Source organism: Myotis davidii, unplaced genomic scaffold, assembly GCF_000327345.1.
Source record: "Myotis davidii unplaced genomic scaffold, ASM32734v1 scaffold809, whole genome shotgun sequence".
NCBI classification, from domain to species: domain Eukaryota; kingdom Metazoa; phylum Chordata; class Mammalia; order Chiroptera; family Vespertilionidae; genus Myotis; species Myotis davidii.
The window spans coordinates 928,102-953,045 of record NW_006300017.1 but is presented as its reverse complement, the minus strand read 5'-3'; the positions used below and the strand labels follow the sequence as shown (position 1 = coordinate 953,045).

The following is a 24,944-nucleotide window of genomic DNA, read 5'->3' as shown; positions in this document are numbered from 1 at the left end:
CAACACCACCATCATCATCACTGCCACCATCACCACCATCACCATCACTGCTACCATCATCATCATCACCACCATCACCACCACTACCATCATCATCACTATCACCATCACTGCTGTCATCATCATCATCAACCACCATCACCATCACTGCTACCATCATCATCATCACCACCATCACCACCACCATCATCATCATCACCATCACCATCACCATCACCATCACCATCACCATCACCACCACAATCACCACCATCACCATCACCATCACCACCACCACCACCAATTCCTTTTGACTTTCTTCACTATTCTACCTGCTTCTTCACTATTTCAGCCACACTGGCTGCCTTGCGTTCTGTGAACACTCCAAGCACCCTCTGGCTGTAGGACACTTGGTATGATTGTTCTAGGATGTTTTTCCCCTAGATATTTGCCTAGATAACTCCCTCGCCTGCTTCAAATCTTTGTTTGCCACCCTGTTAATGAAGCCTACCCCCATAACCATATTTAAAATTGTAGAATCCCGTCCAGCTCTAGTGCCCTTTTTTCTCTATTTGAAGTTTCTACAGTACTTAGCACCATCTAAAAGCTCTATAAATTGGCTTATCTGTTGTTATTGATTATTGATTGCCTGCACCTTCTCAAATAAAATATATGCGGAAAGGATCTTTACCTGTTTTGTTCATGTACATAACCCAACACCTAGAGCATCTGGACACAGTAGACACAATAAATATATGTGTGGATGCCTGAGACTACAGGTCAGGAAGATACGGAGTAACCTGGGAGTGAGATAACATAATCTGGAGTTCCTATCAGAGATATGGCCCTTCTCTTTTATCCTCATCCTTTCCCAATCTCCATGACCTATTTCTTCGTGCCCTTTTTTCTCTATTTGAAGTTTCTACAGTACTTAGCACCATCTAAAAGCTCTATAAATTGGCTTATCTGTTGTTATTGATTATTGATTGCCTGCACCTTCTCAAATAAAATATATGCGGAAAGGATCTTTACCTGTTTTGTTCATGTACATAACCCAACACCTAGAGCACCTGGACACAGTAGACACAAAAATTTGTGTGGATGCCTGAGACTACAGGTCAGGAAGATATGGAGTAACCTGGGAGTGAGATAACATATTCTGGAGTTCCTATCAGAGATAAGGCCCTTCTCTTTTATCCTCCTCCTTTCCCAATCTCCATGACCTATTTCTTCTTCTTCCCTTTGTCTACGCCCTCTGGCTCCTTCTGTGTCCTACTCCACCACATCCTGAGAGCATCCACTTCAGAAGCTGGTTGGGGTAGGCCACGGGCTTGAATTTAAATAACTACTCACTCTCAGGTCACAGAAGTGAGATTTACAAGTAAAGAAGCATCCAAAACTGATCCAAGCAAATGAATTATCATAACATCTCCAGGAGGAGACCAAATACTTCTCCCCATTGTATCCACTCCTCCCTATTGGGTCACATTCAGAAAATGTCTCTGTTGGAATTACATAAGCAGCCTGAAGCCCATTTTTTCGCATGTTCTCAGAGGTAACAAACCTGATTTCCCTCAGAGTGGAAGCGCTTCTGAGAAGCAATTAAATGTTGTTGAAGGTCAAGTCTGATGAACTAGCTAAATGAGCAAGCTGGATCATTTGTTTGGATCAGAACCAAAATAACTACAAAAGATTGAGGCTAGATGTCTGGATTTAAACCTCAACTGTCAAAACTCAAAGATATGTCATAAATGCCCAGGCTGTGGTCATACCATCTCTGGAATATGCTCTCAAGTAAATGACTTGGGGAATAAGTGCTCATGTGTATCTTCTGAGAATTTGATTTAAAATATCTTTACTCGATCATCGGTCCTCCTCATTCATGTTATAGAATTCACAAGCCATCTGTTTTTCAGTTTTTCATCTGGGGAGTGGGATAAAGACTGCATTCTTTCCTGGTCATGATGGGAGAAGGGGTTTCAGAAAAAGAAGGTATAAACTGATTAGAGTATCCTACCAAGGAAAAGCATCATATCAGCCATGAACAGGTACTCTTTTTTAAAAATATATATTTTTATTGATTTCAGAGAGGGAGAAAAAGAGAGAAAGAGAGAAATATCAATGATGAGAGACAATCACTGATTCGCTGCCTCTTGCACATCCCCCATGTGCGATAGAGCCCACAACCTGGGCTTGGGCCCTGACCAGGAATCAAGCCATGACCTTTTCTGGTTCATAGGTTGATGCTCAACCACTGAGCCATACTAGCTGAGCTGGACATGGACTAGTGTTCTTTATCCTGAAATAAAATAGTCATCAGAGCCAGAATACCAAAACGTATGATTTTTCTTGCTTTTGATTCCCTCTGACCATCATCTGCCTCGCCTCCCCCATTCTCATTGAGTTTTCTTAGTAGGTTTAACCTTCTGGATCATTCTTTATGCACAATTGTTCTCTAATTCCTTTCACCCCCTCATGTCTCCACTGTGCAACCATTGTGTGCTTCCTGTTGGAGCATTGTTCACGGCTGTGTGCCCTCCTCTGATTGGCTGAAGCCTGCAGCTCTCAGAGAGGCCCTGCTGACACAGTGGAATAAAGTCAGAATAAAGTGGAATTAATTTAAGTGGCTTTTCTTCACAGTTAGGACTGCTATTAAGGTGTTGATGGTTGGTAATAAAGGACCTTTTAGTGTGGGAAATAAAATTATCTTACACAAACATAAATGAGTCTGGACAATGATTATCCTAATGTAATTGGAGAGTGAAGTCTGATTGGGGGGTGTCGATTCCTGCTTTTCTTAAGGTATTTAGTGTAGGACTGATCTAACAATTGATAGATTGACACTTACTCTTCGGAAAGTGTGCAGTACATCATGAATATGCTTCACTTCTTGCACTTGGCTTTTCTATACCCATTACTTTTTTAGTATGAGGTTTGAAAGCTCTGTAGTGTTGCTTTTGTAGAAGTTTCCAGAAATTTTCTGCAATGAAATATGAGAGAGTCATATTTGGGGAAAAATCAAGCTGATCATCAAACAAAATTTTAATTTGTGAGAGGTGTATATGTCATGCACACAGTCTCCCATGAAACATGAAGGAAACCACGTTTAGGAAGAAAGATTTAGAACAAGACAGAAATGTCCTGCGGGAAACAATTCTCTGTTTGTCAGTAGGCAATAATTTACCTGCCTAGGAAAACATTTCCATTTATCCTGAAAAAGGTCATTGCTCTATGTTAAATAACGTATGGTTAAAAACATATTTGTGGAGGTTTAATAACCCTGCAATCAATGTCTTCTGTGAATAGCTGCTACTTGATAACAAAGATATACTGTCCTCCTGAACTGAAGTTCCCCGTCTTAATTACTTCCACTGGATAGTTAATTTAATGGACCTGAGTTTTATAGATCTGCCAATAGTGATTTTTATGTGTACATAATGGAGGACCAGCAGAGCTCAGGGACAGATGTTGCTGCCATGCCCAGTCCCGCTATTCAGACCATCATGCCTTTTCTCACCTATTAACCTCCTCACAGAAAGCCCTCTTTCTCCTCCAGGTACCCACGTCCCTGTGCCTTTAAGACTGTATCTCATTCAGAACCTCCTCATCCTCTAAGCCTGCAAACTCAACCAGCAACCCTCATCAGATCTCCATAAGAGGTCGAGTCCTCCTAGGAACTTGCAAATCATGTTTTCTTTTCCTCTGCTATAGCCGTCGTCATCACTGTTCCCCATTTTGAATCATATTCATGATTGTATCTCCCCAAACATCTAGTCGTGTCTTATTACAAAGTGGGGACTCAATGGAGGCTGAATGAGTGAGCACAGAGCCTGATACATGGATCTCAGGTGCTTGCCCTTGATCTGAAGCTGTCTTTGGAACCCTCCTCTTTCTGCTCCAGGATTAGGGCAGTAGCTGAGGACCATATATGGCCAGCCTCAGATGATCTCTGCAGAGCTTGATAGCTAGATTAAATTTTATCAAGCGTGGCCATGGGTCTGTGCCACTAAGTAGTGGGCCTCTGATGAGAGCCAGTAAGTCACATCTCAATGTGAATGAGAGAAGGCTCTAGCATCATGGGGAACGGAGGTGTTTGTTCAGAGCAGGAGGTCCTGTGCAGGTCTTAGAAGACCTTCAAGACTCTGTTTCCTCTTCGGGTGTGGGTTTCTTTCGGGTTCTTGAGCTGAATGGCTCATCGTGGCACTAACTCACACGCTGCCTTTTACTTTTATTTGCGTATTTTGAATGATGTTCTCCAAATACATATGAGCACCTTGAAGGTGAAAATTCAAGCCTTATAATTTACTAGAGGCCTGGTGCATGAATTCATGCACAGGTGGGGTTTGGCCAGCCCGCCCCAATCTGGGCTGATCGGGGGCAGGGATGGGTGAGGGAGGGGCTCCAGGTGTTTGGCCAGCCAGCCCTGCCCCATATTGGGGTAGGGGGGCTGATCGGGGGCGGGGCTGGCCAAGGGAAGGGGCCTCGGGCTGTTGGCCAGTTGGCCCCACCCCCTGGTCGAACTCCCTGTCAAACTCCCGGTAGCAGGGACAATTTGCATATTAGCCTTTTATTATATAGGATTATCTCTTAAAAAACCATGACCGTGGTTTCCTATATGATATAGTCTCATAAGTTTAGGTAGGGTTTTGCCAGTATAGTAGATTCGTAATAAATGAATGGAAGAGTCAAGTCGTAAAATGATTTTTTTTTTTAAATGAAGAGGGTAGTTATTTCACAGTGGTTAGAAAAAACATTTTACAGCCATTAGACTGTAATTCTAATAGATTTCTCAGTTGAGAACACTGCCACCAACCAGAATGCTATTTCTTTTTTAAAAAAATATATTTTAATTGATTTTAGAGAGGGAGTGGGAGATAGAAACATCAATGATGAGAGAGAATCATTGGTCGGGTGCCTCCTGCACACCTCCTACTGGGGATGGAGCTTGCAACCTGGGCATGTGCCCTGACTAGGAATTGAACTGTGACCTCCTAGTTCATAGGTCGATGCTCAACCACTGAGCCATGTCAGCTGGACAGAGAATGCTTTTTCTTTAGGAAATTCTACAGGCTTACTGACCTTCCTCCATGGAGTGGAAGTGTTAGAGGGTGAGATGTGGCTGCAGAATGAGACTAGATTTGAGACACGGTTTGAGATTATTAAACATTTTTCTCTCTGTTCACTTTATCCAGCAGAAATTGTACAGGCAGCGCCTACTTTCTGTTTACTTTCTCGGATCCCCAAATATTTTCGCTCTAAAAAGATTTTATTTCTCAGTTTCAATGTCTACGTAGAATTCCTTTGAGAATGGGCTTCCTGAGGTTTTCTTTTCAATGCAGACTTACAATCGGAGGCAGGAACCCAAAGACAGTCAGAGTAATGAGATTTTATTTGGAGCAAATATTTATTTGGCACCATATGGCCTCTCTACCCATCTCCCAGGGTGCTGACAAAATTATCACCTTTTCAATTTCTTTGACACATTCGGGCCCTCACCTTGGCTGTTTATGCTCTTGAACTTCAGACGAGCAAATGGCTCTGGGCCTGCTTCTTCCAGGTCCTTCCAGGGATTTTTCTTCTTTGAGGGAACAGGGATCTGTGACAGCTCCTGATGTGCCCCATCCACGCATTCTTTTGCTTCATTTCCACTGAATGTCTTGACACCCTTGTTATTCAAGCACCATCAGCCACTTACAGTTAATTGCGAACTTTTTTTTTTCTTTTTTCACTGGCTTCGCTGTTTTGAAGGTGAACTACCCTTGGGCATCTTGGCTCTGGCTTTCTCGCTCTCTGATAGGTGGCTTTGGCAGCCTTGGGAGATTCTGAGCTCCTGGCATCCCCTGCTGGAGATCTATGATACCCCTTTAGAGCGAGAATGAAGCAGGCTTCTTCTGTGTTGAGCACGCAGTTGGCTGCCTTCCTTAGCAAGGGGATTGCCTCTTCCTTTCTTTTCTGCTGCGCCATCCTTGGAGGGCATGACTGGCAGTCAGCTGGCCACCGTGCCAGCCTTGGCGGTCTTCATAAGAAAGAATAACTAAGAGATCTGTTCAGCTCAGATAACCACACACATTGCACGGCTGCATCTTTTCTTTACATTTTCAAAAAGGCTAAGGTGTTTTCCTAGCGCTCAAGTTATAAGAAAGCAAGGGAAGGGCTACTCTTCTGGTCCCGCCGTGGCAGGGATTTCAGCTCTCGCAGCTTCGGCCCCTCTCGGAAGACTGGCATCTTGTGGAGGAAGCCTGCTTTGTTTCCTGCCACCTGGGTTTTCCTTTGTGTGACACTGAAGAAGTGCTATCAGCCAGGGAGCAGTGACATTATTTAGAAGCAGGGGTGGCCTCACATTTTGTCTTGAAAATCTCAAACGTGTTAAACACTTGAAGGGAAGAAACAGAAGAGCAACACAGAGGGCTGTTCAGGAGCCTCTCCCCTGGGAAAACGTGTTGCTTCATGCCAGGCCCTCCTGAAGGGAGGCTGGGGAAGAAGCCAGGTCAGGGGCGAGGGTCTTGTAAGAGAGTGTGGGGCCGGTGATCCCGGGGAGACCTGGTTTCAGGGAGGCCCTCCAATTCCTCTGCTGAGGGCTCAGCACGAAGCTCTTGTCCTTTGAAAATGAGGCTTTGAGAAAGTGGCCAGAAAGCCAGTGTGAATATGTTCAATTTATGTCAGCCCTCACCAGACCCGTGTGCACGTGGATTAGTGATCTGTGTGATGGCAGCCTTTTGCCAATCGCTTATTTTCTGCAGACGAGTCCTCTAGCTCCCCGACCATCTCCGAGGGAGGGAGGTCCATGTGCAGTAACTAGTGTCTGACTCAGAGCAGACTTGTTTCTGATGTAGAACGGTCACCCTAGAGCAGTGGTTCTCAACCTTCTGGCCCTCTCAATACAGTTCCTCATGTTGTGACCCAACCATAGAATTATGTTCATTGCTACTTCATCACTGTAATGTTGCTACTGTTATGAATCGTCATGTAAATATCTGATATGCAGGATGGTCTTAGGCGACCCCTGTGAAAGGGTCGTTCGACTGCCAAAGGGGTCACGACCCACAGGTTGAGAACTGCTGCCCTAGAGTTTAGTTTTGTGACTCATGATTTAGGGCACAAATAAACACTGCTCCTCCAGAGCAATCGTATAATTGATGGGGAAAGCTCCCATTGTTTTTATCCCCATTAAACTCTTTCCTTTGTTTTGAGTTCACATGAAGTTGTAAGAGATAATAGAGACGTTCTATGTACCTTTTACTCAGTCTCCTCTGTGGTAACATCTTCCAAAACTATAGCACAATATCACCACCAGGATATTGACACTCATACAATGCCCTGATCATTCTCAGATTCCCCAGTTGTTTGCAATTGTGTGAGAATTTAGTTCTACGTGATTTTACCACGTGGACGTGTCTCTATCCTCCACCACAGTCAAGACCCTGAACAGTTCCAACCCCATAAGGACCCCTCGCCCTTTCCTAACCACATTCAGCTCCTTCCTGCCCTCTCCCTCCCCCACCTCCCTCCACCCCAACCCCTGGTAACCATTGATGTACTCTCGGTTTCTCTAAGTTTGTCATTTCCAGATGTTACATAAGCGAAATTATACAGCATATAGTCTTAGAATAGGCTTTTTTTTTTCCACAGCAAAATTTCTTTGAAATTCACCCAGGTTGTTGTGTATCAATAGTTGATCCTGTTCTTTTGCCATATCGCAGCCATGGGATGGACATAGCAGTTTGTTTAACCATTTGCCTACTGAAGGACACCTGGCTTGTTCCAGTTTGGGGCTGTTAAGAATAAAGCTGTTAGAAACACTTGTGCACAGATTATGTGAATATCATAACCTCCAGGGGGTGGGGCACGATTTTTAAATCCTCCTTTCCTGCACATATTTTTCCTTTTTTGAATACTACTTGTCTCCACAATCATAGCTCATGGACACAGCACACACATCATCCCAGGTTATGTATGATGCATTAGCATGGAGTCTTCACCACTTCCCCATAGTCATGAGCAAGGTCATGTCTGTGTCATGAGCAGGGAACTGAAGCAGGAAGTGCATTGAGCTCCAAGCCTCTCCCCAATGCTGTGTCCTCTCTTCCCTCCTGAGTCCATCCTCCTCAGGAGCCCGGCCCCTCCCTTCAGGCTTCCTTCCTCTCATTTCCCTGCCCAGAGAGAGAGCGAGGCGGGAATGCAGTTCTCATGTCCTCGGGGTGCCCTTGCCCCGCTTGCGGACGATTTGCATGATGCCCTCATTGGTTCTGATTTTAATTAAATTGACACTGAGCAGGGACGTGGGGCAGTGAGAGGGAGGGAGGTTCCGGGAAGAAGCCAGAGCAGTGTTCTGATTGCTGTGCATCTGTAATCAGCTTCTGAGGCCACGTGCTCACCTTCACATGAAGGGAACTGTCATTTTTCTCACTCACACCAGCTGCCAAAGAGCCCTTCACTCGTTCCCTAATGAGAGCCCAGGGGCCGGGCAGATCTGAACAAACTCCATGAAAACCCACCTGGGCAGGGGGCACAATGACCCTGGCATGGGCTCCCTCATTCATCTGACCCCTTCTCACTACAGGTGGAGAGAAGGCAAGGCAATTGTGTGTGGAAGGCCACGCTTAGAACACTTCTTTGCCCTAACCGGTTTGGCTCAGTGGATAGAGCGTTGGCCTGTGGCCCTGATCTCTCTCATCGATGTTTCTAACTCTCTATCCCTCTCCCATCCTCTCTGTAAAATTTCAATAAAATATATTTTTTAAAAAAGAACACTTCTTTAATGGACATGGAGTTAGGTTGCTCCTCACTTCTAGTCCCTTCCCATTCTTGCTGCCATTCCTAAGCAGGCATGCGGATCACGTTGTGGCCCTCTGGTTACTTCCTGTGCCCACTTCTAGTTGCTACAACAAATGTTGTCTCCCTCTAGGCCCTCCAGCCCCTTCGGCTTCCACCCCTTCTCACTGGCTCCACTTTGCTGCCACCATCGGACACCCATTTTCCTGCGGCCAAACTACCCACAGTTACTTCATACATTTTGCTCTTCCTCTACCTGGAATGCCCTTTCCTCTGCTTTTCTTAGCAAATGTCTAGTTAAGGCAGTGTCCCCATGTCTGATTTCCTGACTTGCTTACGCCCTTTGCTTTGTGTATCAGGGGTCAAGTCTCTCTGCGGGTCTAGATCCCCACGGGCTCTGGGATCTTTCACAATAGAACATACTCTCCTTTGACTGGGTGGTAACCAGTGTTGTGTAGCCACGTAGGACATGTCTGCTGCATGAAGGACCCTCTCCATGGATCCATTTGCTCACCATTTCCCCTCCTCTACACAGCAGTAGGCAGTCCCCTTCCCCAAAAGTCACATCTGGTGGCCACAGGCATCTGTATGGAGGAGGAGAATAGGCCTTGGCCCCACCCATGGGGCTCACTTCACAGGCCCCTTGAAATGCCAATCAAACCCTTGGGTGTTTGTATCATTATTATTATTAGTGCAGTAATTTCCCTTCTTAAGAATGCCCTTATGGAGAGTTACCCTGCCTCCTTCTCCTTTATTAATTCGTAAGTTATCTTATCTGTTTATCTATCTTAACCTTGATTTGAACCTTTCAGCTGCCTGTGTATTTCCCAAACACATTTCCAAGCCAACATCACATGAACAAAAATGAGACCTTTCCCCCAAGGTTTCTGGTTTATGTGAGGGACAGGGCCAGCTTAGACCTGACCACCCACATGCTGCCACAGGAGATGGCTGTGCCTGGAGGAAGGAAGGCAGGACTAGCCTGGACAGCCATTGAGAAAGACACGTTTTCTGACTTTCTCCTCCTCTCTTCCGAGATCATTTGAAAATCCGAAGTAGAACTACGTCTTCTTTGAAACATCTGTGCACCGTACATGTGTTTGCGCCAGCCCTGCATGCTTAAATTAGTCTCCTTGTCTCAGAATCTGAGGAATAATTATGTCAATTATGCTTATTAAGCTCCCCCAAACTATTAATTAAAGCCTCCATGGAAAACCCGTGGTTGAACATTCTTACTTGGCCTCTTTTTGAAACACTGGCCTCTTCACATCTGTCTGCTCATTTGTAGGCTCAGCTCTGTGCTCAGAGTTCGTTCACCCTGGTTCATGTTTGGAAAATTGTGCTGCCTAGTGGTTGTCTGCATTCCAAAATACGGTTTCTTCCTATCCTTTTCCTTGGTTATCTCCCTTTTCTGGCATATAGTCTCCGGGAGATAGAAAACATGATTCGACTGTGGACTTTGCACCTGACAAGTAGCTAATAAATATATTCACATTGAAAACAAACAGCCTTCTGGGTTGTGAAAGGTCCCAGAGGCTGGGTCAAGTCCTTTGGGAAGGTCACTAAGCCCAGGGGACTTGCCCTCGGGTAGAAGCAAAGACAGGAGAGCATCCCTGTTGTGCGGAGAGCTCTGTTCAGGCTGCAGGGTGTTGTCGAAAGGTGGCCAAAGGGGTTGTGGGACAACTGGGGAGGCTTTTGTGGGAGGAGCAACTTATCTTCACACCACAGTAGAGATTACGTGGTGATGATTGCTGTTTTGAGGGCTTTGTGTGTAAATTGTGGCATGAATGCAAAATAATTCAGGACCACTGCATTGATTGCTACCTTTTCATGATGGGATCTCATTACCTCATAAACAGTTCATTTCAGTTCTGCACAGCTTCAGTTTTGTACAACCTATATTGAAAATACTTGCAATACCAACCTAAAATGTGTCTCTCTATGACTTCTGCCCAAGAGTTTGCGCTTTGTTTTTGAAATAGTAACATATGCATCAAACTTGGTGTTTATGGAAACTGGCCATCATGTGGGGACTCACTTTGAAGTGTGAACTCAGAGACCCCACCCACGGGAGGTCTGTTTAATAGTCGCCCAGGAGACCTGTAATTTTATGAGGCCTCATAGCTACTGCTGATGGACAGCCAAGTTTGAGAAATACTGCTCTCTTATAATCTTCAACAGATTGCTGCCTCTCTTAGTTTAATTAAACATTTTTTAATAACCTAAACACCAGGCTCCCAATATACAGATCTCGTTTACTGTACATTCTCACTTGCCTTTCACATAGGTTCACAGCTCGCATCTATAAAAGAAGACATTTAAATTCTGAGCATGTCCATTCATGCTGTGCATCCTGTCCTGAGTGGGTTGGCCACACCTAATGCTGATCATCCAGGAACACTTTAAATCCAGACTCTCTTAAAACATTCCTCCCTCCCCTCCCACCCCCAACCACACACGCACACACACAGAGTCAGTGAATTACAGAATTTTCTTTCAGGGCTCATCATCCTTTCTTGTCCTTTCCTTTCAATTCCAAGCTTCTTAATTAAATGTGTGAGCAGAGAAACTGTGTTCTTGATAGATGTTACCTGTCATGGGTTGTGGTTCATAATAGAAAACCTGGTTGTTCTGGTCCTTTTCTCTTTTCTTCCTTTATACGTGTAAACCTGTACCCAAGTAAGTAAGGTCTGAATATTTTAATAACAAGAACAAATAGGCAATAGGGGAGATGACTTGCCGGCTTTAGGAGAGCTTGGTCACCATCAGCCTGAAACTAGAGTGCACCGTCTTTGCTCAGGACTCCAGTGGGTGCTTAGCAGACACGTGTCCTGCGTCCCAGCCACATCCTCCTCCATTTGAATCGAGCTGTGGTCTTCTCTGTCTGCCCACATAGATCAGGCTCCTCTCAGATACAACAGTCTCCCTTTTACCTGGCACATCTGCCTACACTGGTCCTATAACACCAAGTACATCCTTTGTAATGTTACAAGCTCGAGAGAAACAGATTGAATTCAACTCCCAGGATTTTGGAAGCCTACACTCCAGTCTTTGTTAAGACTATTTCTAAAGTCCTTTTTTTCTAGTGTACAAGAAACAGATATTCATCACAGATAATAAGAATATTGAGTTTAATAGAGTAAAATAATAGGGTAATAAAAATATAGATAGGCATGAATACATTCTGTTTCCAGAAAACAACAGAAACACACTATGTATTCAGGTGTTCATTTTCTCACTAAGCAGCATTCCGTGAGTATTCATATATATATATAATTTTTTTAAATTGATTTTTTACAGAGAGGAAGGGAGAGGGATAGAGAGATAGAAACATCGATGAGAGAGAAATATCGATCAGCTGCCTCCTGCACACTCCCCACCAGGGATGTGCCCGCAACCAAGGTACATGCCCTTGACCGGAATCGAACTGACGCTCTATCCACTGAGCAAAACCGGTCAGGGGATTCCATGAGTATTTTTTTCCATATAAATAAATTTACGCTCTATCCACTGAGCCAAACCGGTCAGGGAATTCCATGAGTATTTTTTCCATATAAATAAATTCCCATACAAGTAAATACTTACACTTACTATAAATATAGCACAGTTAATTTTACTATTGTTGGGCATCTACGTAGTTTCTAGTTCTTCACTATTATAAATGGTAATGTTCATGATGATTGTATTTGCATCTTGAGAATTAAAGATTGATAGAGCCCAGCCAGTTTGAGCGTCAGTGGTTGAGCGTTGACCTATGAACCAGGAGGTCACAGTTCAATTTCCAATTCAGGATATTCTCTTATCATTGATGTTTCTATCTCTCACTCCCTATCCCTTCCTCTCTGAAATCAATAGAAATATATTAAAAAATAAAAATATATTGATATATTTTTCTAACTCTGCTAAGAGAACTGTTCTATCTCCTGCAGTTGGGAGGTGAGGGTTTGGTTATCTCCTTTCACTATCAAGTACAGGGAATGGTGCTTGTGGGAAACCAGAAGGTGGTTAGTCCTCCGCCCTTGTAGCCTGGGTTCACTAAGGCCTGTCTTCTTTCTTCATCTCTCTGTTTGGGAGGAAATGGTGTCCATCGTCCTCAGCCTTCTAGAATCTTCTCTGATGTTTCATTTCCTTCTTTCTTTGGTGGTGGTGGGCAGGGGCATTTTTTGGCCTAGAGAAGGTGGAGAATGAGGGTAAGGGATGACACCAGGGGCCGAGCCTGACAGCATAGAAAATGCTGACATAAATTAATCAAAGGAGGCATCTCCTAGGATTGAATTAGTTCCTGATTTATGGTTGCAGCGCGTGCTACCGGGCCGTTTCTTCAGGCTCATTCATTGTTGCCTCTGATTTATGTCGGAGCCTCAGTGTACTGGCTGACTAGGGATCCTTGCAGAATGGAGGGACGGGAGAGGGTCCAATCTCCAATCCAGCCCTCAGGGTGCACACCCATCCATCAATGTCATTATCTGCCTCATAAACTCAATGTCTGCATCTTTAGGTTCTTGTTATGTTGCTATGAAAGCTGGGACAGTGACAAAGGGAAATATATATCTATATAGCTTACATATTCTTAGAGAATCTTAAACCTGGAATGGATTAACACTAACTCATTGCTGATGTTTCATACTATTCCGTGCAGCGGGTGGTCTGCCTTTGTATCAGTCTGCTCAAGTTACTGCTAGTTTTTGTAAGGAGAGGCACCTGGGGTTGGGGGGTGGTTTGTACTGGTACTATCATGAGGTTTAAATGCTGGTGGCTTCATCCTTCAAGGAAACTATTCATTCACTACTGCGACATTTCTTCATAGGAAAAAGATTGTTGGGAACATCTTGCTGCTCATTCTAGAAATCAGGTTGTGGCTCCTGGGTGTTCATTCATTCATTTGCTCATCCATTTTCTTTGCCTTCCAAGTTCTTACTATGTACCACATGCCGATTCCTGGACTTCTGTCTAAATTCTCTAAGTCCTAGCCTTTAAGGATTTTATGGGTGTATTGGGGAAGATAGACATACCAGTAGAACATTATCAAGTAAATAATCATACTCTTATAGATGTATAATTACAAATGATAATTATAAGTGAATTCAAAGTTATATAGAGCAATTCTAATTTTGAAGCAAACATGGAAGTAGTTAACACCTTTGGAATTAATACAAAAGATCATTTAAATGTATTAAGTGTAGGTATTTCTTCTTTATTTTTAAGCATAGCTTTGGTTGTTGAAAATGGTTAATGTTACTTGGAAAGCCTTATGGTAAGATGAAAAATCAAGTTCACTAAAAGTAATTTTCATTTAGGATTATCTAAATAATGTTTAATTATCAAGGCATAAAACCTTTTTTTTTATGAGCCTTTAAAGTCATGATTATAATTTCCTAATCTTTATCACAGGCAGGCAGCCAACATCTCTAAGACTCATTTTTTTTCTAATTTCTAAGTAGTACCTACCCCATAAAGTTGTTATTAAAATGAAATGAGATGTATTTAATATATTTAGCACAATACCTGGCATTCAGTTGGTATTTGGCAAATGTCTGTTATGATTCTATTGGTTTATTTATTTCTAGCACAAATATTTCTCCTCTGTTTTAGAATCACATATTGTTTATTAACATCACCAATTGGATATCCTATAGAAATTTCAAAATCAGAATATAAACAAAAATTGCACTGATTATGTTCTCACTCAAAGCTCTGCTGCTACTGCTTGCCCTAGATCAATGAGCAGCCATCACATACATGATGCTATGTCAGAAATCTGGTACAACCTTACACCCACTCCCTCTCTTGTATGTAGGTTCTAGCCACACTGAGCTCTTCTCCTGTCTCTACCCTGCCATACTCTTCCTCTTTGGAGCCTTTACCCATGTGGTTCCCTCTGCCTGAAATGCTCTGTCTTTCTTCAACTACTTATCACCGTGCGTCCTTCAGGTCTCAAGTAGAAGTTGTTTCTTCTAAGAAAGTTTTCTTTACCCTCCATATCTCACTGATGGGCTCTAAATCCATAGTTCTTATAGTATTCCTAATATAGCCTTTATAAAGATTCGTTATTTAGCATATGATATAGCAAACAACTGTTTTTGTTCTGATCCCTGATCTCTATGATTGAGTAACTGTTCTATGCATCACACTTTATCCCCACTGCCTTTCATAGATTGAGGAGTAGGGGTTTGGTACTACTGTACTGAATGAATGACTCTATCTTCAAAGTCAATTCCAATAGTGAGGGCTTTCAAAAACTAATTTAAAGGATATTTTAAACCAAAGGAAGTAATCTTCCAATTGAGTTCAAAGCATCTATATAGGCACGTTGTTTCCGTACAAGGGGCTTACGTTTTGCATTCGAATAAGTATCATCATTCACACTTTACAGAAGGAGCAGGCAACATTAAATCAATTTCCATGATCCCCCCCCCAATAATGATAGAATAAGCCAATTACATGTGTAGTAACTAGCTTCTTGCCTTCTCCTCAGCATTACCCCTCCTTCACCTCTTCTCTCCCCTGGAAAAGAGCAAAGACTCTTCCAGTCTTCATGCTTTGCTGGCTCTTTGACTTCTTTTAAGAACTTCAGTGCTAAAGAGCACTTTTCAGAGTTTTGACCTCTCTCCTCAAGGGCCCGCACTTCAGAAGGATGCTTCACTAAACCTGTGCGCAAAGGTAAGCAGGCCGAGACTTTGCGAAACTTCCTTTCCACAAGCTGACATCAGACACAAGAGAAAGCAGGGTTTTTGGTTTCCTGTGGGATATTGATCTTCCCTCTCTGCTCCAGCATTTTCCTCTTCCTCTCGGCATCCTCTGCAAAAATGAAACATGAGACTTGAAAAACGAAAACTACCGAAAGTGACAGGTTATTCTGGCGTGATGGGTGATGGGAGAATTGCAGTTGAGGGGGGGCTGATGTAACACACCACTGCCCTTCAGGGGTCACCGAGTGGACTTTCAGACCGCGGAGAAGATTGAGGTTAAATAATAGGTATTAGGAACCACAAGATAAAAGGCTTTTGGAAAAGTGGGCTAGAAGAGCATCAAGAAACAAATCTGGTGAGATAATGGAAGACAGAGCAAAGAGCCCACAAAACAAACAGGAAATTCCTTCCTGAGTTTCTCCTGCAGCAACAGAGTGGGTAACCGTAGACAACTAGAAAATGCGAGTTTGGACAAGGATTCTTAAGTAAAAAAATGAAATAGATGAATATTTTGTTCACTGAAGAATCTCCTTATCAGTTTAGCTTACTTCTGAGGTGACTTTCAGCTCTCCTACAGGTGACCTCTCCAGCAGGCTGTGTCCAGAGATCAGCCCCATGTCCATGGCCTACATCAAATCTTACTGTACAGAAGTGAGAAGGGAAGATTCGAGGCACTCTTGCCTGACACTCAGGAACTCTATATTCAGTCTTGTTTTCTGGCTGACTGGCTTTCATTTAGCACCCATTAAATTAACAAAGAACACTCATGTCCTGCTTCTCTCCTTGTCCTTCCGGACTATCTGGGTGTTTGTCAGCCGAATGTATCTGTTTCCTTCAGGTCTGAGGACTGAATCAAGTTCTTACTTTGACAACTGAATCCCTACTTGACAACTTTCCTAATACTTCATTGCCTCCTAGATTTTACATTCCTTCTGTATTGGGCATTCTCACACTGGTGGGAATTTGTGTATTACTTCTTGTGGTGTGATCCCCCCCCCCGCCCCCCCCCGCAATCACATTGCCTACAACTTAGCTAAAACACCTCTCTGCTGTTTTATTGTTTGGATACTTTATATTTAGGTTGTACCAGACTTCCAACCTGCACATAGTCACTTCCGTGGAAGGATTTAGTCCTGGATTTCATTCTCCATCTCACTGTAATTACATAGTTCATGCCCTATGCCTCCTGATTGCGCCCTAACCGGGGATCGAACCCACAACAGAAGTACACACCCTTTGCTGGGATTCAAACCCACAACCTCTCAGTCTGTGGGCTGATGTTCTAAACACTGAGCCAAACCCTCCAGGGTCACCATTTTGATTAGAAGTCTAATTCATGTTCAAAATAGGTGTTTATTAACATACTATAACTCTTTCTCTCCTTTATAAATGGAAAATACAGAAAATGTCTCTTGATCTTTTTTATATTCCATAAGCAAAAGTGATTGTAGTTTTAATGTTTTGTGTTAATACAGAAATAATGTATTTTTCTTTCCAAATACAAAATTATGATGAGACCTATTTTTCTTCAAAGTACATATTTTATATTTTTTAAAATATTGTCTTATTTATTTCAGAGAGGAAGGAAGAGAGAGAGAAACATCAATGATGAGAGGGAATCATTGATCGGCCGCCTCCCCATGCCCCTTACTGGAGATCGAGCCCGCAACCAGGGCATGTGACCTTGATGGGAATGGAACCTGGAAGCCGTCAGTCCACAGGCTGAAGCTCTATCTACTGAGCCAAATCAGCTAGGGTTACATATCTTATATTTTAAAAACATGAGTCCCAACCCTTTTCTTGAAGATGAATCTTAACTGCATTTTCTCCAAGAAACCTTCCTGGGCCCCACAGAAAGGGTTCATTGCTCCCTGCTCTGGGCCACAGTATACTTTCTGATCCACATCTCAATTCCCACTGAGATACTTGGCCTTTGTATTTGTGAACCAATTGAATACTGAGATGCTAATGTCAGAATTACTATTTTTTTATTTCACTTCTATATCCTCAGACCTTTGCGGGTCTAATAACCATGTGTGTTCGGTAGCCTTACTAATAAGTGATTCCAAGAGCAAAGAAAGGCGATATCACAGCAGCCAAACCTGTAACCAGAGCAAGAAGCAACTGGCTCTCCAAAGTTAGATTTTTGACTGAAAATTGGCAGAAATTCATCCCAAACAGTTTTGTGTCTCCCATCGGTGCTTGTTATATATTTTTTCCTTGGATTTTTAAGCTCAGGAAAGGAACATTTACTCTCCTTCCTCATTTAGTTTTTGGGCATAAATGTGACAAAATGACTAAGAAATGAGCCTCTAGACCTAGCCCACTTAGTTTCAAATCTCGCCTCTATCATATGCCAGCTGAATGACTTGGGAAAGTTACTTGATCCCTCTGTTCCTTGGTTTTTCTATAACGATGAAGCAGCGATAAGCACTTTCTCATTGGGTTCTGGTAATAAGTAAATGAGTTAATATGCATAAGAAATTTACCACAATCCCTAGAGTATAATAATGAACATGATGCACATGATTGGGGCAACTACTCATGGTCCAACTGTCTTTGTAGCATTATTTTTACGTTTGGAAAGGCTGTTGGTTTCCAAAGGCCTCTGGAAAGATGTGGCACATACCATCTGCAAGAGAGAATGAACCAAAACTTGCTATCAAATGATTCACCATCATTTCCTAAATTGTACCGTATTTTACATTTCCTTATTATATTAGCTTAAGTCCTCTGTCATCTTGACCTCAGTTTAGTTCCTCCGACCTTTAGCTTTCTCTGTTCTCAAGATACCATTTTTTTTCTCACTCATTGTTGACCACTGCTTCCCCATAAACACAATTTCCTTGCACAGTGGACCACATTAAAATCTTCCTGCCTGGTTCTTTCTGATCATGTAGTCAGGAAAAAAAACACACAAAACAACAACAAAAAACAACAACAACAACAACAACAAAAAAACAGTACCATGCTGCCAGGATCATCCTCTCTAGTTTCCTTTTCACTCGATGTCTCTCTTCCTATTTGTAATTTCCCTGCGTCTGACCTTTCGGAGGCTGTTTTGCTAACAGCTCTTTCTCCAGCGGCGAAGCATTCTTCTTCTGGGAGGACAGATGTTTCCGGCATTTCTCCCTGATTCATAGAATGAATGTTCTAGTTCTCGCCCATAGTCAAGTGAAGTCACTCTTTTTTTTTTTTTTTTGAACTGAGGCAAGCAACACAACTGAATCACTTCTCACCCTTTTTTTTTTCTTGGAAATGTGTTGATATGCCTTCTAGTTGTCAGATATTCTTTTAAAAGCACAGAAAAAGATAAGTGAATCTAATACGCTAAAGGGAAAACTGTTTCCTGCAGTTTTCTTGAGAAAAGGAACAAGAGTGGAATTAACCAATAGATGAATTAACAGATGGACGGGTGTGAAGGCAAGGGATGGATCAAAAAAGACATGCTGGTTTCTGGTGGAGGTGACTGGGTGGATGATGTAGGTCCCAACTGAGATAGAGAAGTCTGCAACGAAGTCAGTGTGAGAAGCTAAATGACAGGTGGCTGTAGAAAGGTCTGCACTGAAACTGGTCTGCGTGTCTCCAGCGCGTGGGTGACCTTTGATCACCCAAAGAGTGGATGCCACGGTCCTAGGGGGAGATAGGCAGAGGGAGATAGAGAACGCAAAGGAGAAACCGTGGAAAATGCTCACACTGAACTGGAATTTCGTTAGGAATGGAAAAATGTGGGCACATTTATAATCAGAGGCAGAAAAAGAGAGTTGTTGCAAGAAATTCTCAAAGACATTGGTAGCTGGTGGGATAGGCCTTCCACAAAGTCAACTATGGTCGGATCTTTTGATCCAAATTAGAAGGCCACTAGCTATTACAATCTATTTGGAATTTAACTGGGTTAGGCGAGGTTGTGTTTACCCACAATACCTGGCACAGGTCTAGTGGTTTCACTTACGTTACTTAATTTGTGTTTTTGTACAATCCTACAATTTAGGTGTTTTTGACACATATTGAAGGGGAAGAAAGCCAATAGGTAAATAAAGACCCAATGGGTGAGGACACAAGCTGGTGACGTACCTACCGAGCTAACGCCAGAGCAGGCTCTAGCCCTGGCCACTCTACTCTACATCCTTTCAATCTTATTTTTTTAAATGTATTTTTTATTAATTTTAGAGAGGATGGGAGAAGGAGAGAGAGGTAGGAACATCAATGATGAGAGAGAATCATCTATAGGCTGCCTCCTGCATGCCCTCTATTGGGGATTGAGCCTGCAACCTGGGCATGTGCCCTTGACCGGAATTGAACCTGGGACCCTTCAGTCTGCAGGCCGACGCTCTATCCACTGAGCCAAACTGGCTAGGGCATCCTTTCAATTTTAAATAAACACTGTACATTTTCATCTTTTTTTTTTTAAGCACTGCTCTCCTAAATCATTTTGTGGCTGTTTAGTCTCTTTACCTCTTGCTTTTATGTGCTGATATTTTACTATTTTGATGAGAACTCTAGACCAATATTGAGGGGACAAGGGCAATAATACACGGGGGAGGAAAGACAAGCCTCTTTGCCATTAATCACACACTTCTCTTAGATAACACTCAGGCCGATGCAAAGGCAATGATCCAAAACAATGCCAATTTCCCTGAATGGAACTGCTAAGGGATATGCATGCCTCCCACCCCAACAAGGGTTTAATCTGTTTCACATTGGAATTATCCTGGGCTTAATATCTGAATTGGCTTGTTTCTGGAGTTTGTCAGGTCAGCCCCCTGCACACCCTCCCTTGTCGGGGGAGGAGAAGATCTGATGAAGAGCGAGGCATGGTTTGGAGTCAGATTGCTCATCAAACCAGTGTGGACTGCACACGTATCCACGTAACGGAAATGTGGTTTTCCTCAGCAAATATCCCCATCACTACTTTCGGCAGAGTAACTTCTCTTTCTGCTGCATTTCCACTTCATATGCCAATATACTAACACTAACTATAACACATGTAAATGACCTGGGTAGGTCACTTAATCTCTATGTCCCAACTCCATTATTTATAAAATGGGATATTAATAGTGCCTACATCATAGGGTTATTGTGTGGATTGAATGAATCAATGCATATAAACTATATATAGCAGCTCCTAGCACCCTGGGATGACTACATAAATGTTAGTTGGTATTTAGTAAAAGTCTGATTATTGCACTGATATGTGAGGATCCTATAGGCAGTGGTCATTCCTTAATTATTTTATATTTTCCCTAATAGCACTATCTGAAATAGAGGAGTTGTTCAGTTACTGCTGATTGAAAGAAGAGAGCAAATATCACATTAAAGTGGCTGATGCAGTGGCTGATAATGGATGGAGAGAGTGAGTGAGTGAGGAGTCAGTGAGTGAGGAATGAGTGAGAGAGTGAGAGAGTGACTGGATAATGCAGAGTGGGTATTCTACACACTTTCCCAGGTGCCTCATCTCCATCATGGAGGCATCTACTGGTTTTTACATGGCTTCCATTAAGTCTTCCACTGCTTTGGTCTAGATCAGCGGTTCTCAACCTGTGGGTCGTGACCCCTTTGGCGGTCGAATGACCCTTGCACAGGGGTCGCCTAAGACCATCCTGCATATCAGATATTTACATGATGATTCATCACAGTAGCAACATTACAGTTATGAAGTAGCAATGAAAATAATTTTATGGTTGGGTCACAACATGAGGAACTGTATTTAAAGGGCCAGAAGGTTGAGAACCACTGGTCTAGATAGTGGAAAATCAGTTGGGTTATATTGGGTCACAGAGTCTAGTGTTGGATTAAAAGATTGAGGACCAGTGTGGTGATAGCTGTCAAGGAGGCATCCTGGAGCCCAGCCAGTGTGGCTCAGTGGTTGAGCATCAATCAATAAACCAGGAGGTCAGGGTTTGATTCCTAGTCAGGGCACATGCCCAGGTTGTAGGCTTGATCCTCAGCAGGGGGACATGCAGGAGTCAGCCAATCAATGATTCTCTCTCATCATTGATGTTTCTATCTCTTCCTCTCCCTTCCTCTCTGAAATCAATAAAAATATTTTTTTAAAAGAATCATCATGGAGAAAACTCTGAAGGTGAGCCTGGAAGGATAGACAAGTATTAGAGAACATACCAGGAGGGGGGACCTGCCAGAACATGCAGCTTCTGTGTCTTTGCTGGGTACCATGTGGTAAACAAGCACAAATACCAGGAACAAAACCCTAGGGGCACACCTCCACCCTGGGGAAAGGATCATTGTGTGCATTAGAGGGGAACTTAGAGGAAACTTATTCCAAGTGACTCTCAAAAATGTTTGAAGACTTGGGAGGTATGAAGCTCTAGCTTCAGAGATAGAATGGGTGCTTCTCAAAGCTCAAGGTGAGCAGGAGGAGCTGTGTACCCACGTTTGGTGAAGCAGCAGTGCATGTCGGGACTGCTGGGTGAAAGGGAGGGGCCTCCCCTGAGCCCAATACAGTTGGATCCATCCTTGTGGTTCAAGCAAACAGAATACTCCACCCGACCTCAGTGCCACGGCCTTGGGATAGGCAAGCCATTGACCTGCAGCAATGGTGAACAAACTTTTAGTGGCCACAGCTTCTGCGAACTTATGGAGAGCTGGGCCACGTGGCTGCCTGTGGACTGTGGACTGTGGCTGGGCTCACTCTGCGAGTGTCATGCCTGTGACAAAATCACAACTATGTTTTGCTCAGAGTACATCCCCCTTAAGTTTTCAATGTATATGCATTTCAAAGGAAATTAAATCCATAGGTTTCTAGCTCATTTACGCTTCAATTATGAAAATGCCGCTTAAGGACATTAAGCACCCAGGGAGCTTTGGGAGCCATTCTAATAAGCATTTGGAGGACTTTTCCTTTTGTAGCAGTGATTTCATCTGGAGCAAGTGGACGTGCGGTTCCACTGGAGGCGAGTTTGGTTTGGAACTCATAGACACTGTGTCCTATTAGGCAAGGGACCCTAAATGTGGTGACATACACTCCCCTCCCCAGCACAGGAAGGGCATGAAATAATCCTACCAACCATGAGTCTAGGAGAGCGACATTCACTTACCCCCTGGCATTCTCAAGGTATGAAAATAGGAGGTGACATTTACAAAACACTGAGTACACCCCAGCCCCTGGGCCCTGGGCCTTAATTGTCCCTCTCCCGCACGGCACTGCAAGGAGGAAAGTGCCCCCATTATTTGATGAGGCTTAAAAAAATAGACCCCCATTCCCTAAGTGGTGGCACTGGGATCTACTTTTCCAAAAGCACTTACAATGTGCCCAGAACTTTACCAAACAAACCATTCCATTTTTATTCCTCTATTTGAGAAATGTTTGTTACAGACACAAAATTATTACATTAAATAACTCTGCAAGGTAGACATTATGGTGTTTATTTTACAAATGGGGCCGGGGTCCGAGGCATGGGAAACGAGGCTGGGAGGTTTAGCTACTTGCCCAGAGCCACCCGCCTGACCTGACGATCCTTGGTTACTCCGAGCCACTGCCTTTCTAAGAAAGATGTGTCTCCGGCAAATGGCTCCCGGGGTAAGCACACTGTGGCTGCTTCAATATGGGCAACTTCTTTCCAGTAGCAAGTTGGTATGAAGTTTTATTGGGGGGCACGTTGGCCCACACATTTGGGCAGCTTCAACGCCCTGCCCTTTGTGGATCTGGCAGAAGGTTGCTGGGTTTTAATAGAAATGCTGGGGACCAGGCATCAACCCCTGATTTGTAGAAGAGGAAGGTGACCTTATGCGGTGTGTTTTAATAGGAGAGAGTTTGTCTAGATTACACAGACACTCAGATGAAAGCCCGGTGATGGGCTTTTACCAGTACTAGAGTCTGGCTGGGGTGGTGCTGACCCATCTGAACTGGAGATGTGATTGCTGTAAAAAAAAATTATAGCAGAGTTCAAGGACACAGGGGCACTTCTCTGGACGACTAAGGATCAAACATGGGCTGGAGGGAGAGCACCCAAATTAAATTGAGTCCTCAACACCCATGCCAAAATGTGTGGAGAAAAAGCAGCCACTAGAGGGTGCTGTCCAAACAGCCAAAGAGTTTATTAATTTGATACAGAGTACAATTTAGGTGAAAAGCTGTTCCCGTTAGAGAGTGACCCCTCAATATTAGGCTTAGAAAACTTTGAAAGAGCCTCTATTTTTCCCGAGCTGTCTTACCAGCCTAAATTTTCACTCTATCATAGCGCTGACCAGAGAGCACTAACCAGTTAGTTCCCCTCTGCACCGCCATCACTCTGCCCTCAGAGTGCCTTCCTCTCTCTTCCCTGTTATCCACTGGGGTTCTCACCTACTTGTACCTTTATTGTGAATTTTTTTTCAGCATCATTTCAATTCAAAAACCCTGTCCCTCCTCCAAATCCCAGTAACACGCATGCCAGTTGGCAATCTTCTACTGAATTCTTGAACTTTTGCTTTAATACTCTCTGTTTTAATTTATTGTGTTCTATATCCTGTTTCTGCCATTGGCCAGGGTTTCTGCTTCCACCTTTCCCTCTGTCCCGAGACCCCCGAGGCAATGAGAAAGCAGCAGAAAGAGAGCTCTGGCTTGCCTGCACGTCCCTCTGTGGATTCCCTTTAGTTAAACTAAAAATGAGGGGAAAGGGAAGGCAGGGGCTATGATGTCTCCATTAGGCCCACTGCCTGCTCTTCGCTCGGCCTGCTGCCTAATTTCCATCCGCTCTGCGTACCTGGTACCTGGCTGGGCCCGGCTGTTTCCAGCAGGCCCCGTGCCACGAGGAACATGGCAACCTACTTGCTTAGTGAGGGGGGCAGGTGGCACTCAGCCCTCCGTATGCTCACCAGACTCGCCTCCTACCTGGCTTCATCAGACCCCCAGACCTCTTCCAGGAATGAACGCGATGTCTACTTCTCTTGCCCTCAGCACATCCTGCCAAGAGGAGAACAAGTCCCATTGAGGTTACTTAGGCTTGTGGGGTCCCAGCCAAATCTGGGAGGGGCCCCTTACCGGGTTAGGTCCATGGGGACACTGCCAGTCCAGGGAGCTGGGGGCTTGGGGCTCTGGGGAGAAGATCAGGAGGCAAGAGAAATCTGCCACCAAGTTCATGAGCCAAAGTAGCATGAAGCCTGCATCCAAATGAGGATCAGGATAGGATGGAGACTGATGAGCCAGGCATGCTCTAAGGGAGCTTCAGGCTTAAGGTGGCCAGGGGGCCATTCATGGCAGAATCATTCTAATGGCTGGACTCCGTCTACACCTGGTGTAGGAATCGGGAGCACACGGCCAGTGCTCGCTTACTGTACTCTGTTTCTTCTCATCCTGACCAAAGCCTTCCAGGCTGTGCTTACTAGGGGCCAATTCCCTTAGCTCCCTCCACTGGAGTGGGCTGGGCAGGCTCAGGGTATCATAAATCCATAATTTGGGGTAGGAGACCTGGGGACAAGGTATACAACTGATACTCACAAATCTGTGATGTGGGGAGCATGACAACAGAGTGGCAGTCCTGGCTGCCTTCATGTGGCCTGGTGCCA

At 43.8% G+C, this 24,944-nt stretch overlaps 1 long non-coding RNA gene across 1 annotated transcript in view; it reads right to left on the bottom strand.

The window, feature by feature from the left end:
* LOC107185037 overlaps positions 1-24,944 on the bottom strand; it is a 478,211-nt gene that overhangs the window by 299,555 nt on the left and 153,712 nt on the right. Inside the window, exon 2 of the long non-coding RNA XR_001515943.1 lies at positions 3,580-3,590. This is a non-coding gene — a long non-coding RNA (uncharacterized LOC107185037). The remainder of the gene's footprint in view (positions 1-3,579; positions 3,591-24,944) is intronic.